At 33.4% G+C, this 15,270-nt stretch overlaps 1 pseudogene; it reads left to right on the forward strand.

Annotated features, from left to right (window-relative positions):
- Positions 1–696: 696 nt before the first annotated feature.
- On the forward strand, positions 697–2,723 carry LOC133795359 (uncharacterized; annotated as a pseudogene).
- The last annotated feature ends 12,547 nt before the right edge of the window (positions 2,724–15,270 follow it).

Genomic DNA, 15,270 nt, shown 5'->3' on the forward strand with positions numbered 1-15,270 from the left:
AAAATTTCTTTTCTTACCAATGGATTCCCAAAATTCTCCAAATACCAACTCCAAAAATCTAAATTTTCAAAATTCATCATTTTCTCCACATACCAATCCCCAAAATCCAAATTTTCAATATTCTCACTTCAATCAAAATTTTCAAAACACTCCCTCTACTAATCCTCAAAATCCAAATTTTCAATATTCTCAATTTTACCAAAGTTTTCCAAATTCTCAAAATTATCCCATGTCCTCTTACCCTTACCAAAATTTTGGCTCTTTTGAGACACCCCAACAAGCTCAATTCTTCACACCAACAAATTCACTACCATATGCCTTTCGTATGCCTTCCCTACACCAACCCGAAATGGTTTCAAGAAATTATAGGCCAAGTATGAAAAAGTCTAGTATTGATTTGAATCGTGAAACATCATCGACTTCTGTCTCTGAAACCCAACCTGAACATGGTGTTGAAGGGTTGAAAATGTAGTTCTACACAATGAAGATGAATCAAGGCATAAATGTAAAGTCAAATGGAGCAAGGAAGCCACTATACTTTTGATAAGTGGATGGCTTAATACATCTAAGGATGCCATTGTGGGGAATGACCAAACTTCTACACGTTTTTGGGTTCGGATTGCATAATACTACAACATCAACCAAAAAGGCGAGCAAGCAAGAATTGGAAGGCAATGCAAAGATCATTGGAACAAAATGAATCAAAAGGTAGCGCGTTTCAATGGGTGTTATAAACGAGTACAAGAAGCACATCACAGTGGTTGGAGTGATGAGCAAATTCTTGAGAATGCACATCAATTGTACAAATCTGAAAATAACAACTCAAATTTTCTGCTTGTGGACTGTTGGAGATTGCTAAAGGAAGAGCTGAAATGGAATACAATGTACCAACCAAAAGGTGGTAAGAGAACAAAGGTGTTAGAATCAGGGGCATTTACTTCTTGTTCCATTGCAGACATCAGTGATGGTGAAGTACGTGACGTGCGCCCTACTGGCCAAAAGGCAGCAGAGAGAAAATGGAAGACAAAAAAAAGACACACATACTAGATTTATAGAGATTAGGGAACGGAAAGCATCTGCATTGGAGAAATTGGTGGCAATAAAGGAAAAAGAGGCAGAAGATATTAGGAAGACAAAATACATGGATTATCTCATCATGGACACGTCGCATATGACTCCTGAACAAAAGAAAGATCATGAAAACTTGTGTACTTATATTAAAATAATATCCTGAAGTTGTAATTGTTATGTATTTTTATCAACCGCATTATTATGTATTTTTTTTTATTTAAATAAATTATTCTTTATTTTAACGGCTACATTTTATGTCACCATGTCTATAAATACCAAATTTCAATATTCCTTTTACTCAACTCTCCATTCAATACTTCATTTTACTCTCCCATTCATCTTTCATTCTTAAATATCATATACTCTAAGTTCGACAATGGATTCGCCAAATTCTCCGAATCCATACGACAATATGAGTCTAGAGGATATCATGATGATCAATATTTCAAAACGCTCATGGATGGGGGTAGCTCAACAAGACAAGGAAGAAAGAGAGCCCACATTGATAGGGGTCATGTAGAAGGACACCAACATTTGTTCGATGACTACTTTTCTGATGAACCGGTGTATACAGAATATCAATTTCGAAGAATATTTAGAATGCGTAGACATGCATTCCTACGCATAGTGCATGCTCTAGAAAATCATTCAGAGTATTTCCATATGAGGTTTGATGCAGTCGGTAGAAGGGGCTTTCACCATTACAGAAGTGCACCGCTGCTATGTGAATATTGGCATATGGAGCGCCTGTCGATTATGTTGATGAGTATGTTCGAATTGGTGAAACTACCGCTATTGAATGTCTAGTCAATTTCGTTCGAGGAGTGAATGATATTTTTGGGACCGAATATTTAAGACGGCCCAATGCTAGGGACATTCGTCGCTTAATTCAAATGGGGGAGGCAAGTGGTTTTCCAGGCATGTTGGAAAGCATTGATTGTATGCACTGGGAATGGAAAAATTGCCCAGTTGCATGGAAAGGTCAATTCACACAAGGTGATCACGACAGACCAACAATCAAGCTCGAAGCAGTTGCGTCACAAGATCTTTGGATATGGCATGCATTTTTTGGTGTTCCAGGATCCAATAATGATCTCAATGTGTTAAATCAATCCCCAATATTCACTGATATCATACAAGGGAAAGCTCCGAGAGTTTAGTTTACGATAAATGACACACAATACAACAAGGGGTACTATCTAGCAAATGGTATCTATCTAGAGTGGGGTACATTTGTTAAAACTATCCCACTGCCTCAAGGAGAGAAAAGAAAATTATTTGCCCGATGCCAAGAAGCGGTATGCAAAGATGTTGAGCGAGCATTCGGAGTACTTCAATCTCGTTTTGCTATTGTACGAGGACCAGCACGTTTTTGGCAAAGAGATGTTCTCAAAGATATTATGTATGCATGCATCATATTGCACAACATTATTGTCGAGGATGAAAGAGATACATATGAGAGTTTGTTTGATTTTAATTATGATGACGGCCCCGCCGACACCTTAATGGTTGAAGTATTACATGGACCTATTTCTGACTTCCCGACGATGCTTCAAAGAAATGCTGAAATTCGTGATAGAAACATTCATCGCAATCTTCAGGCGGACTTGGTAGAGCACATATGGTCAAAATTTGAAAATCATTTTAATTAGCATTTTTTTTAATTATGTTAGATTGATTAATCATGATTACGTCATTTTAAAAGCTCCTTTAAATTTCGTCTAATTTAAATTTCATGTAATATTTATTTATATTAATATATGGATATAAAAAATTTAGTGTGACAATATTTATAATTACAAAATAATATATTAAATGATAATGTGTGGGGCCATAGTTGACAACTATTGGGGTGACTTAGCATTGGAGAATTTTTATTGTAATGCCCCGAATTACCTAATAAGGGTTAGGACCTTGATTAGGAGGCCGGGAGGGTCATAATTGATTTATTATGTTATTAAATGACTATATGCATGTTAGTGTGAATTATATTATTATATGATGATAAATGCATGCATATGGGAGTATTTATAATTATAAGGGCATTTTGGTAAGTTGGCCCGTTGTGGGCGTAATTGTGTATTTTGGTGCATATTTGTGATTAATTAATATAGCCACATTATAAGGTGGATTGGTTCGAGCTATTTGGCTTGAGACGATCATGAAATGTAAGTGTTCGGTCTAGTCATAACAGGTTCAAGTTCGAGGCTCGGGGTGAGTCTCGGGGTGATTTTAATGATTAGAGCATTATCGAGAATTAAAGGGTAATGGGATATGATTTATTGGTATTTGAGATTATTGAAAATAGCGGGAATTCGAAGATGTTAATTATGATTAACGAAATAGGTGTGAAATGACGGTTTTGCCCTTGGTGGCTGTTAAGTTTTATTTTAGACCTAAGGGCATTTAGATCTTTTCCCCTTAAAGGATTTATATCAGCCATTAAGGCTGTAGAAGTGTATCAAAAACAGAGTCCCTTCTTCCATCTCTCCTGATAGATTTTCTCCATTTTCTCTTGGATTTTCAAGCTTCTTTTGAGGATTCTAGCTTGGGATGTTGACCTTGGGAGTTTGGGAGAGTGTTCCACCATTAAAGAGCATCGCAACCTGAGTTTGAGGTAAGTTTCCAGCTCTTAGTTTCATGGTATACTCTATTTTGGGCTTTAGTTTTCAGCTTGTGAATTCTTTGTGGAAAGTTGGAATTAATGGAAGTTTTGGTTGGTGTTTAACTTGGGTTTTGATGAGGGTGTGATGTAGATGAAGTTTAGGGGTTGAATTGGGTTTTTGGGTGATGTTTGGGATTGGTTTGGAAGGTTGGATTCAAGGAAAAACGCAGGGGAGGAATTCTGGTTTTGCTGAATTGTAGAAAAGAGCCGCGGCGCGGCTAGGGTGGGTGCTAAGGAAGGGCCGCCTATGTCTGAGGGGCGGGCCGTGGCGCGGCTAGGGAGGGCCGCGGCCCTTAGAGGAATTTTTGGCCAGAAATGAGTTTTTGGCTTGGGAATGCTAGCCTAAGGCCTCGGGATTGATCCTACTACCCGGTTTAGTTTGGATTGATCTCCCGGAGGCTAGATATTGGTTTGGGAACCTATGTTGATCATTTTTATTAATGGTGTCCCGTATTTGGTTATGACTAGGTGATCGCTAAAGGACTAAAATTTGATCATTCTCAAGGGTCGTTCCTTTATTCATTCTTGCTCGAATCTGAGGTAAGAAAACTGCACCCTATGTATATGTGACATGCATGGTCGTACTTGATGCATGTTGGATGTTTATATGTGATGCATGTAATGCACGAGAAACATGTGGTTAGGACATGCTTTGTATATTGGGTATGATATTGTTCAGAGCTTGAGCCTCTGTGTTTTTGCATGATCCTAATTGTACTAGTATTTGTTAAGTAAGCATGCTGGATGCCCTGTATTCGGATATTTAATATGTGATATATGTTTGGTGGCAATGCTTACTTGTATATGGCACTGACTAGTCAGGGATACTGACCTAAGAGTCAGGAATGGCATAGCGTCATGAACGCCGAGCCAAATGAAGATTAGATCTAATCGATATCAGAATTGGATGACTCATATGGGGTATTAATGCTAGACCGACCCTAAGGTCGATGAAACTTATAAGCGCTTGGCTAGTCTAGGACTAGTTACTCAAAGCCAGGGCCTAAGGCCTAGGTGACTACTGGTCACATGGCTAGGGAACGATGTTCCATGGTTATGACTCTATGGTCACGAGGAAGGTTATGTTGGTGACTAGTCATCATGCACCTATCCTATCTAAGCTAGTGAAAGGATCACTTATTTACTCAACAGGTTATGCTGGTGACTATTTCACCAGATACCTATCTTGTTATGCTAGTGAAATAATCACTTATCTATAAGCTTCGGTGACCCTATCGTCACGTGGCTATTGGGAACGGAACCCACCTTAGTGACTGTACCACTGTCACTCTCTTGTTTTGGACTGAAAGTCCTTGATGATTATTATGATCATTGGTTGATGTATTATACTCAACATTTCGTGAACTCAATTGCCTGCCTGATTAGGGCTATACCTGCTAGGCGTGTGCCTTATGATTTGATGACATGTTATTACTCTTCATGAGCATATTAAGTTTTCTTGCTGGGCTTCAGCTCACAGGTTCTTTGTGGTGCAGGTAAAAGCAAAAGAAAGCTGGACCATCCTTGAGTTGGAGAGCTTAGATGATGAGGTGTACATATGCAGCTGCTCGACCACCACGACCGAGGTTTGAAGGGGAACTAGGGTTTAACACTGTTTTGTCGCTTAAATCGGCTTGCTGTAAATATTTTCTTGTAATAGACCTTTAAATTATATTTTGGGATCCCAATGTATAAATTAAACGTTCTAGTGAAACGTTACATCTTAACCAAACATTTTAATCCCTAAACCGCTAAACATACTTAGTTTCACGTTTTTGGCCAAATGACTAGTTTAGCGAGTTTAGCACTGTTTACAAGGCACACAGTAACAGTCCCTGGAGTTTAGGGCGTTACATTTATGAAAAAAGTTGCCAAAAGTGATGTTGATGAGATAGAAAATAAAAAATTATATTTTTGGATGATTTGGACATGTTAAGCAACTAATGGGGTAGCCACCATTGGAGTTGCTCTTAGTGAGAACTTAGAGCTTGATAAGTACGCGAAGTGGTCGCATGTAACGATGTTCGTGTGGGTATGCTTGCATAACAAAATTAATTTTTGTTATTCTTTTTTGGGAAATTTGCAGCATTAATACCTATGTAGTTTGTTTTGTTACACTTAAATGCTTAAGTAAAATTTTTGTTGGCAAAAATACCTACCGTTACACTTTTGGTGTAGACGTTGGTCCCTGCCCGTTAAATCTGATCAAACACCTACATGGCAGTCACGTGTCGATATTTGATTGACCAAATTATTTTTTATTTTTTAAATATTATAAAAATATATATTTAAAATTTGAATATTTTAAAATTTATTAAAAAAAATCTAAAATTTAATTTTGAAAAGATCTAATTTTTAATTTAATTAAAACAACATCTAAACATTAAATTTAGAACTTATTAAAACTCTAATCTAATTTGCATTTAAAACTAACATTTTAAAAAATAAAATAAAAACGGTATTCATCTCAACACTAACAAAACCAGACAAAGAACAAAAGACTCATTGTTAGCTTCAACACTCAAAACCCATATTTTATATAGTGTTCAATTTCAAATCTATGATCCAAAACATAAACGCAAAAACAAAAATACAATTACAGTCTTTCATCAACTCAATCCAAATGAAAATTATTCAAAAAAAAAATTATAAATCAAACCCAAAAATTCGATTCTAAAATGCTTATATGTTCTTGGCTTAGACCCATTGCTCAGATGGCATGGAGATTTTCCACTAGTTCTCCAAGCCCAAAAAACTTCATCCTTTTCACACTTCAAACCCACAAAATCTCATCCCATTGGAACCCAAATCCAGAATGCCCCGTCAAGCCCAAATCCAGAAAACCCTATCGCGTCTTTGCCCACATCATTGTCACCATCGCCATCTCCACGGTAAACCCCATTAAACCAATCAAGTTATTCATTATTTCACCACATCTCATCATTCCCGTGAACGCATAGCCTATGGCTATCTCGGAGTCGAGTTTCTGCCCATGGCTGTCGCATTGTTGAGTTTCTACCAACCCTTAGAAGAAGAAGAAGAAGAAGATATGGAGGTGATAGGAAGAAGGCGAAGACGTTTATAGGGTATACTAATTTTTTTTTTTTTGTTTTTTAAATTTTAGGTTTAAAATTTGTGTTAAAATTTTAAAGAAAAACAAAATAGGTTATGATAGATTAGGTTTTAAAATTGAAGATTAAATTATTAATTAATTTTAAAAAATTATAATTAAAATGTTTTAAAAAATAAAAAATAATTGTGTCAATCAAATACCGACACGTGACTACCATGTAGGTGAATGATCGGATTTAATGGCCAGGGACCAACATCCGCACCAAGAGTGTAACGGTAGGTATTTTTGCTGCCAAAAATTTTACTTAAGCATTTAAGTACAACAAAACAAACTACATAAATATTAATGCTGCAAATTTCTCTTCTTTTTTGATTATGTAAGAGGTTTTGAGAAATATGTGGAGTAATATTTTTTAGGCTTATTACGATTTTTTTCCCCCCGAACTATTACCACTACCAAATCGTGCCCCATGAATTTTTTGGCTTGTTAAAAATTCCCTCTGAACTCTTCACGTTACTGAAATGTGGGATTCCGTCTAATTTTGCTAACATAATGGTGATATGGCGACATTGGAGTGCTGATGTGGATTGACACGTGTATAATTTAAAAAATAGATAGGATTTTACCTCCCAAACTTTTACCATTAGCAAATTATGCCATTCGAATTCCAAAATTTAAAATTTAAACAATATTTTGAATATTAAAAAGAAAATATAAAAAAGCATTAAACTAAAAATTCATTTAAATTAAATTAAATCATACAAAATAAAAACTTGAGGCGACATAGGCGACACCAAAGCTGAATGTCGTCAAGGACTCACAAGAGCCTAGTCTATTGACGATGTCGCTACCCAACCAACTTTGAGCTCATTTTGACGCATACCCAACACCCAAACCAATTTTTTGTCACCATTTTTGTTTAAATTTTAAGGGGTTTTTTCCTTTTTTTTTTAAATTTTCAAAAGATTGGTAAATTTTAAATTTTTAAAATTCGGGGGCACAATTTGGTAATGGTAATAATTCGGGGAGCAAAAATCATACTTATTCTTTATATTATAAACAATGCATTGACATGGCAATACCACATTGGCCACCAAACTGCCACATCACCATTTCCTTAGAGAAATTGGACGGAAGTCCCACATTTTAGTAACGTCAATAATTCAGGGGGAGATTTCAACAACTTAAAAAATTTGGGGGGCGCAATTTGGATCGGTAATAGTTCGGGGGAAAAAAAATCCTAATAAGCCTATTTTTTAATTTAAGGAAAAATATTATTTTGGTCTTTATGTTTTTCTCGAATACTTGATCGGCCCTTATGTTTTGTTAAATGATAATTCAGATCATGTGTTTTGCAAAATTGTTCAAAATAGTATCCTTAATTGTATTTCGGTCAAAATATTTTTCAATATTACTAAAATATTATTAAATATTTAATTTTAAATATATTAAATTAATTTAAAAAATTAAAACTAAATTTTAAATCAATAAAAAATTTGACAAACTGAAATAATTGTTTAATTAAATCAAATTTAAAGAAAATCATAACTAATTTGAATTAAAAACAAAATCTAAATAAAATTAAAGACAAATTTTTCACTCTCTCCTCTTTATTCTTTTACTCTTTCTTCTCTTCCCCAGATCTGGTTGGCCACCATTGTTGAGTTAAGCTCTGCAACTTTTTTGTTCGTTCACCAAAATGGATAGAAAACACGGCCCAAAATCATATCTTAACCAGTAATCATACCTAAAAAGAAAAACAAAATACCAGAAGAAAAAAAATCCAAAAAGCCAAATCCCAGAAAAAATAATAATATATTTATAGTGACCTCTCCCCATGTTCTTTCCTTTTCCCCACGTTTCCTTAAACCCAGAAAAATACCAGTTTGTATCTACAACAATAAAAGTAGTCACACCCAAATATTCAACTTCATTCAAAAAATCAAACCCAGATTTATTGATCCAAATATACAATATTCAAACCCAAGTAAATACCAAATTCGAATTATATACTAAACACTAATTCGCAAAACAAATCATTAGACTCTATTTTTTCTGTTTGAATATTTATACAGCAGGTATTTTAATAAAATAAATATCATCTTTGTCAAACTAATTTAGTAATTCATATATATATACATACATATAAGTTAGTTTATTTAGTTTTATTTATAAGATTTATTAATTTATTTTATTAAATTAGTATTATTTTCATATATATTTTAAATAATAAACAATATTATATATAAAAAAATTGACATATATATATTAAATGAAAAATTAAATCAAAATATTATTTATAATTTTTTTAAATATATATAATATGATAATAGTTTTTTTAATAAAAATTAAGATTATGTATTATATAATATTATAATAATATTTTATAATATTTAAATTTATATTAATATAAGTATTAAATATCTAGTATTGTATTAAATATTATTATTATAATAATATTTTATAATATTTGAATTCATATTAATATATTTAGTAAAAAATTAGAATTATATAATATTATCATAATAATATTTTATAACATTTAAATTTATATCAATATAATTATTAAATATCTAGTCTTATATTATATATTATTATAATAATGATATTTTATAATATTTGAATTTAAATTATTATATATGTAGTCTTATATTAAATATTATTTAAATTTATATTAATATAATTAATAAATATCTATTTTTAGCTAGTTTTGAATGTATATTCCATTAAATATTTAGAATATTCCATTAAAGTTAAAAAAACAAACCATTAAAACCAACAATTATTAAATATATAGTCTTGTATTATATATTATTATAATAATATTATTTTATAATATTTGAATTTGAATTTGAATTTATATTAATATAATTATTATATATGTAGTCTTATATTAAATATTATTATAATAATGATATTTTATAATATTTGAATTTATATTAATATAACTAATAAATATATATTTTTAGTTATTTTTAAATGTATATTCCATTAAATATTTAGAATATTGCATTAAAGTTAACCAAACAAACCGTTAAAACTAAAAAATTTCGTTATCTACACACTTTTTTATATATTCAAAACAAGAATTTCCGTTATCTACACACATTAAAACCAAAAATAATTGCCAAACTATTATTTGTGACTCATCCTTTGCTCAAAATCAAAACCAATGTAATTACCTTGAACCAACCCAAATTAATCCAATTACGAAAAATTAGATATCCAATTGCAATTAGATTTGATTTGATTAAATTTTTTGGCAAAATCAGATTGCAATTAGATAGAAGTAAAATTGTTGAATTGGACAATCATCCCTACTCACATTTATGCCAAGTTGAAATACTAAAGTATTTTTATATTGTGCTAGTATTAGTAACAAATATTATTAATTGGCTTAATGTTTCGAAAAATATTGTAGTGTCTTTTTTGTTGAGAAAAATGATATTCATTAACAAACAAAATTAACTGTGACATATGAACATAGTAAACGAGCACAAAAATCAACCTAAAGACATTCACATAAAGAACTAATGATAAAAATAGTAAGTGCATGAACTACCTCATTCACAACACGCAAAATGAAGCAACAATAACCACCAAAATTACTTAAATATGAAAAATCAACACTTGTATGATATATATATATATATATATAGATACGGACCTTTCATCCGAAGAAATGATGATGTATGCGCTCATGTCCAAAATATGAGAGAATATATATATAATTTTTAGATTTGATTGGGTATAACTGAGCATTTTGTATTAAATGCATTCGGTCAATATTTGTAGCGTCCACTTTTTTAATTTTTATAACCCTCCCTAAGAAAATTCAAAGCCACTTATATAATTTTAAACCTTATGACTTGGTTGTCCCTAAACTTATGTATATATATAATTGAATTACAATAGTACAAACACTGTAGGATATGCGACATTTCAACTTATCAGAAACGTCACGTAGGATATTCATATTATATTAAAACGTGTGATATATTATATTAAAATATTAAATTTTTAATCCATCCATGATATTCATATTATTAAAATAATTTGTTCAAATTGCAATTGTTTTTTTTTTTTGGAATTTATTAAATTTATTCACGTACATTGAAAAAGAAAAATGTATTGAGCTTTACACACATCACCAAAATTATTATCAATTGCAGGCCCCCAAATTCAATGTTCAAAAAGTGATGATTTTTTATATGTTCAATACTATTTGATAAGATAATAAATTGTTTGTCAAATTTATGGCCAACGAAAATTTAAATAAATGCTTGATTTAATATATTAAGATAATATATAAAATTATGATGTCAATGCGTTTTATTTATTTGTTTAATTTAATAAAATAAATTAATAAAACTAAATAAACTAACTTATATGTATGTATATATATATATGAATTACTAAATTAGTTTGACAAAGATGATATTTATTTTATTAAAATACCTGCTGTATAAATATTCAAACAAATAATAAATCAATTATTAAATAATATAAATGATTTAATAAAATATAATTAAGTAAAATATAAATATAATAAAATTGTTATTAATTAAGTAAATAATCCAATACAAATTGAAGAATTTAATAAAAAATTACAAAATGTAATTAATGTATAATTAATTTAATTTTAAAATAAAAGTAATAAATAAGTAAATGATTTAAAAAATTGTAATAATTAATAATTAGCTACATTTTTTTGGTAAATATAAATAATTATTTTTGCTAGAGATAGGATATTATTATCAGTTAGTGATAATTAGGGGGACAAACAGTCATGAAATATTTTAACTATCATTTCCCTCATTTTAAGACAATTATTAATATTTTCTTAATTATTTCGCTTAAAGATGGCGAGCGACAGAAGCTAGATGAGTGCGAGGAATCGTTGGTCTCTGGAGTATAGAAATGGTGTTAAGGAGTTCTTCGATATCGCCAAAAATCAGTTGAACGATCGGGGTTTGGTTCGTTGTCCGTGCAAGAAATGTGGGAATGTTAAGTTCCAGCCTATAAATGCAATTTCGATGCATTTATTCAACAATGGCATCATACAGTCCTACAAAGTGTGGCATTACCATGGAGAGGCGCTGCCGTCGCCACCAGCTGTGGTACGAGATCATGATAGAGATGAGATAGCGGATATCCTGGAGGATGTTTACGCTGAAGGTGACGTTCCCGCTGGAAACTATAATGATCCTCAACATCGCGACAAGTATGACAATTTATTTAAAGAGATGTCAAGTGAACTGTACCCGGGTTGCCGAAAGTATTCCGCGTTGAACTTCTTGGTGAAGCTGATGCATCTGAAAGTTATTAACAAGTGCAGCAATCATTACTTTGATGGTTTGCTGGAATTGTTAGTCGACGCTATGCCTGACGGAACAATTTTACCTAAGTCTAACTATGAGGCGAAGGCAAAGTTGCGGAGTATTGGATTGGGATATGAGTCCATCGATGCTTGCAAGCATGACTGTGCACTATTTTGGAAGGAGAATGCGAATTTGGAATTCTATCCAGTTTGTGGTGAGTGTCGCTGGAAAGATAATCGTGTGAACGGGAAGAAAGTGGCCCATAAGGTCATGTGGAACTTTCCGTTGACGCCGAGATTGAAAAGGCTGTACAGTTCCAAATATACTGCAGAGGATATGAGATGGCACTATTCTAAAAGGCCAAAGGAAGATGGTGTGATGAGGCACCCCGCTGACAGTAAGGCGTAGAAGCACCTTGATGAGTTGTAGCCATCTTTCGCAGCCGAACCTCGAAATGTTAGGCTTGGGTTGGCTACAGAAGGTTTCAATCCTTTTGGGAACATGAGCAACTCTTACAGCATGTGACCTGTGATACTTGTCCCATACAACTTGCCGCTGTGGAAGTGCATGAAACCACACTCATTAATGTTGTCTATTCTAATTCCAGGTCCTTCTTCACCTGGAAAATATATCGATGTCTATATGAGACATTTGCTTGACGAGTTGAAGGAGTTATGGGTGAATGGTGTTGAGACACGAAATGCATACAATAATACCTTGTTCAATATGCGTGCAGCAATCTTGTGGACCATTAACGACTACCCAGCTTATGCTATGATGTCTGGGTGGAGCACAAAAGGGTACAAGGCGTGCCCTGTATGCAATGAAGAAACTCCCTCTGTAGGGATTAGAAGTAAAATTGCATACATTGGCCATAGGAGGTTTCTTGATATCGATCATGAGTGGAGGAGCAAACGAGCATTATTCAACGGTAACAAAGAACTCAGGCCACCACCGAAAGATTACTCCGGTGATGATGTGTTGAAGCAATTAGAGAATTTGCAGATTAGACATCTTGGGAAACACAAAGAATTTGGTGGTTTGAAATGCAAAAGGGCTTCGATTAAACTTAATTGGTCGAAGAAGAGCATATTTTTCGAGCTTGATTATTGGAAGGAATTATTGCTGAGGTATAACTTGGATGTAATGCACATTGAGAAGAATGTCTGCGACAGTGTCTTGGGAACTTTGTTGAACTTAGAGGGAAAATCTAAAGATACTGACAAGGCAAGACTTGATCTAGCAAACATGAAAATTAGGGAAAAACTCCACCTCCGCAAAGAGGGAAACAAGTGGAAGAAACCGCATGCCAGTTACATCATCAATGTCCCAGAGCGTCGAGTTTTCTATGAATTTGTGAAGTCAGTTGAATTCCCAGACGATTTTGCTGCAAACCTTTCGAAGAATGTCAATGTCAATGATGGCAAGATAACTAGGCTGAAATCACACGATTGCCACGTGTTGTTTCAGCAGTTGTTGCCCACCATAATTAGGTCGTTTTTGGTTCCTGAAGTTCGGATCCCAATTATTGAGTTGTGCGGTTTTTTCAAAAAACTTTGTTCACGGACTTTGAATGTGAGAGACCTTGAGAAGATGGAGACAGACATTATCACCATTTTTTGCAAGTTGGAAATGATACTTCCTCCAGCATTTTTTGACATTATGGTGCATTTGGTTTTGCATCTTCTGAAAGAGGCAATTCTTGGCGATCCCGTGCACTTTAGGTGTGTTGACCCTCATTTTGGTCAACTGACACGGAGTCAAATGCTTGATGTGACAAGAAGTATTGAAATAAGTCTAATGGAAAGAACAGTAAATGACACAACAAATTATAGTGGTTCGGCCCCACGAATTGGTAATGACCTACGCCCACTTAAGTTATTATTGATATTGATTCTCAAATGAGTGATCAAAGAACTAGGGTTCTCCGAGTTTCACAAGCCTTAGAGAGATGAATAATACAATCGAAAGGCAATAGCTATAATTCTCTTGTAAAGCATAAACTCAAATCAGCCAAAATGTCTCTGTCCCTCCCTTTAGCTATTTCTTCTCTATTTATAGGCTCAAGGAGGATTACATGAATTAGTTACAGATATTCTTTCCTAAATAATCGGATAATCGGGAATTATGGGAGATAATCTCGGATATGATTACAATTGCACAAGATCTTCTCAAAATATACGGAGTATACGACCAAGCTGGTCGTATATAAAATCCAAATGTTATGTCAGGGGAATCTCCCTGGTCGATGGTTGAACAGAACCTCTGCCAGGTGTCAACCACGTGTTAAAAATGTTTGCCACGTCATCCACACCTGCTCTTTGGATAACAAGGTGGATGTATCTCATTGAACATTCGATGGCGGTTTATAAACAATATTTAAGAAATCGTGCACGTCCGGAAGGTTCAATTGCAGAAGCTTATGTGGTCAACGAGGTCTTAACCTTTTTCTCAATGTACCTTCGGGGGGTTGAGACTCGATTCAATTGACCTGGGAGGAATGACAATCGCGTTGAATCCTAACCAAATCGGGAATATTCTATTTATAAGGCTGTTGGTCGTCGATTTGGTAAGAAATCAAGTAAGCTCCTCAATCCACAGTTAAAGCAAAAGGCTGAGTGGTATATCTTGAACAATTGTGCCGAAATTAAGGAGTACCTTAGGTGTGTTTTCTAGTCTTTTTTCAATAAATTTGTTTGGTTTATATACCGAGTAAAGGCCAAAATCATAACATTGTTGTCCATTTGTAGTGAGCATATGGATGAATTAAGAAGATGGGGGGGCTCGAATCTTGAAGTTCAACAAGAAGCTGATTTTCCTCAGTGGTTCAAAGAAAAAGTAGGTATATTAGTCAATTCTTTTCCGAAACCCCACTTAATCAATCCAAAACTAACTTTCAATGTTAATGTTGATAGGTGAACGGTTTGCATGAGTCAACACCTACTGAAGTGAATAATGAATTGTATGCTCTCGTAAACAAATCAAGCGACACTGTGTTCTCATATCCAGGGATGATAGTGAATGGTGTAAAATTTGTGATTCATGTTCGTGATATGAAGCTTAAAACACAAAATTGCAGTGTAATGGTGCCAAGTGAGGAAAGAGTGAACTACTATGGAGTTCTGGAAGAAGTAATTGAA

Source organism: Humulus lupulus, chromosome 8 (genome assembly GCF_963169125.1).
Source record: "Humulus lupulus chromosome 8, drHumLupu1.1, whole genome shotgun sequence".
NCBI lineage: Eukaryota > Viridiplantae > Streptophyta > Magnoliopsida > Rosales > Cannabaceae > Humulus > Humulus lupulus.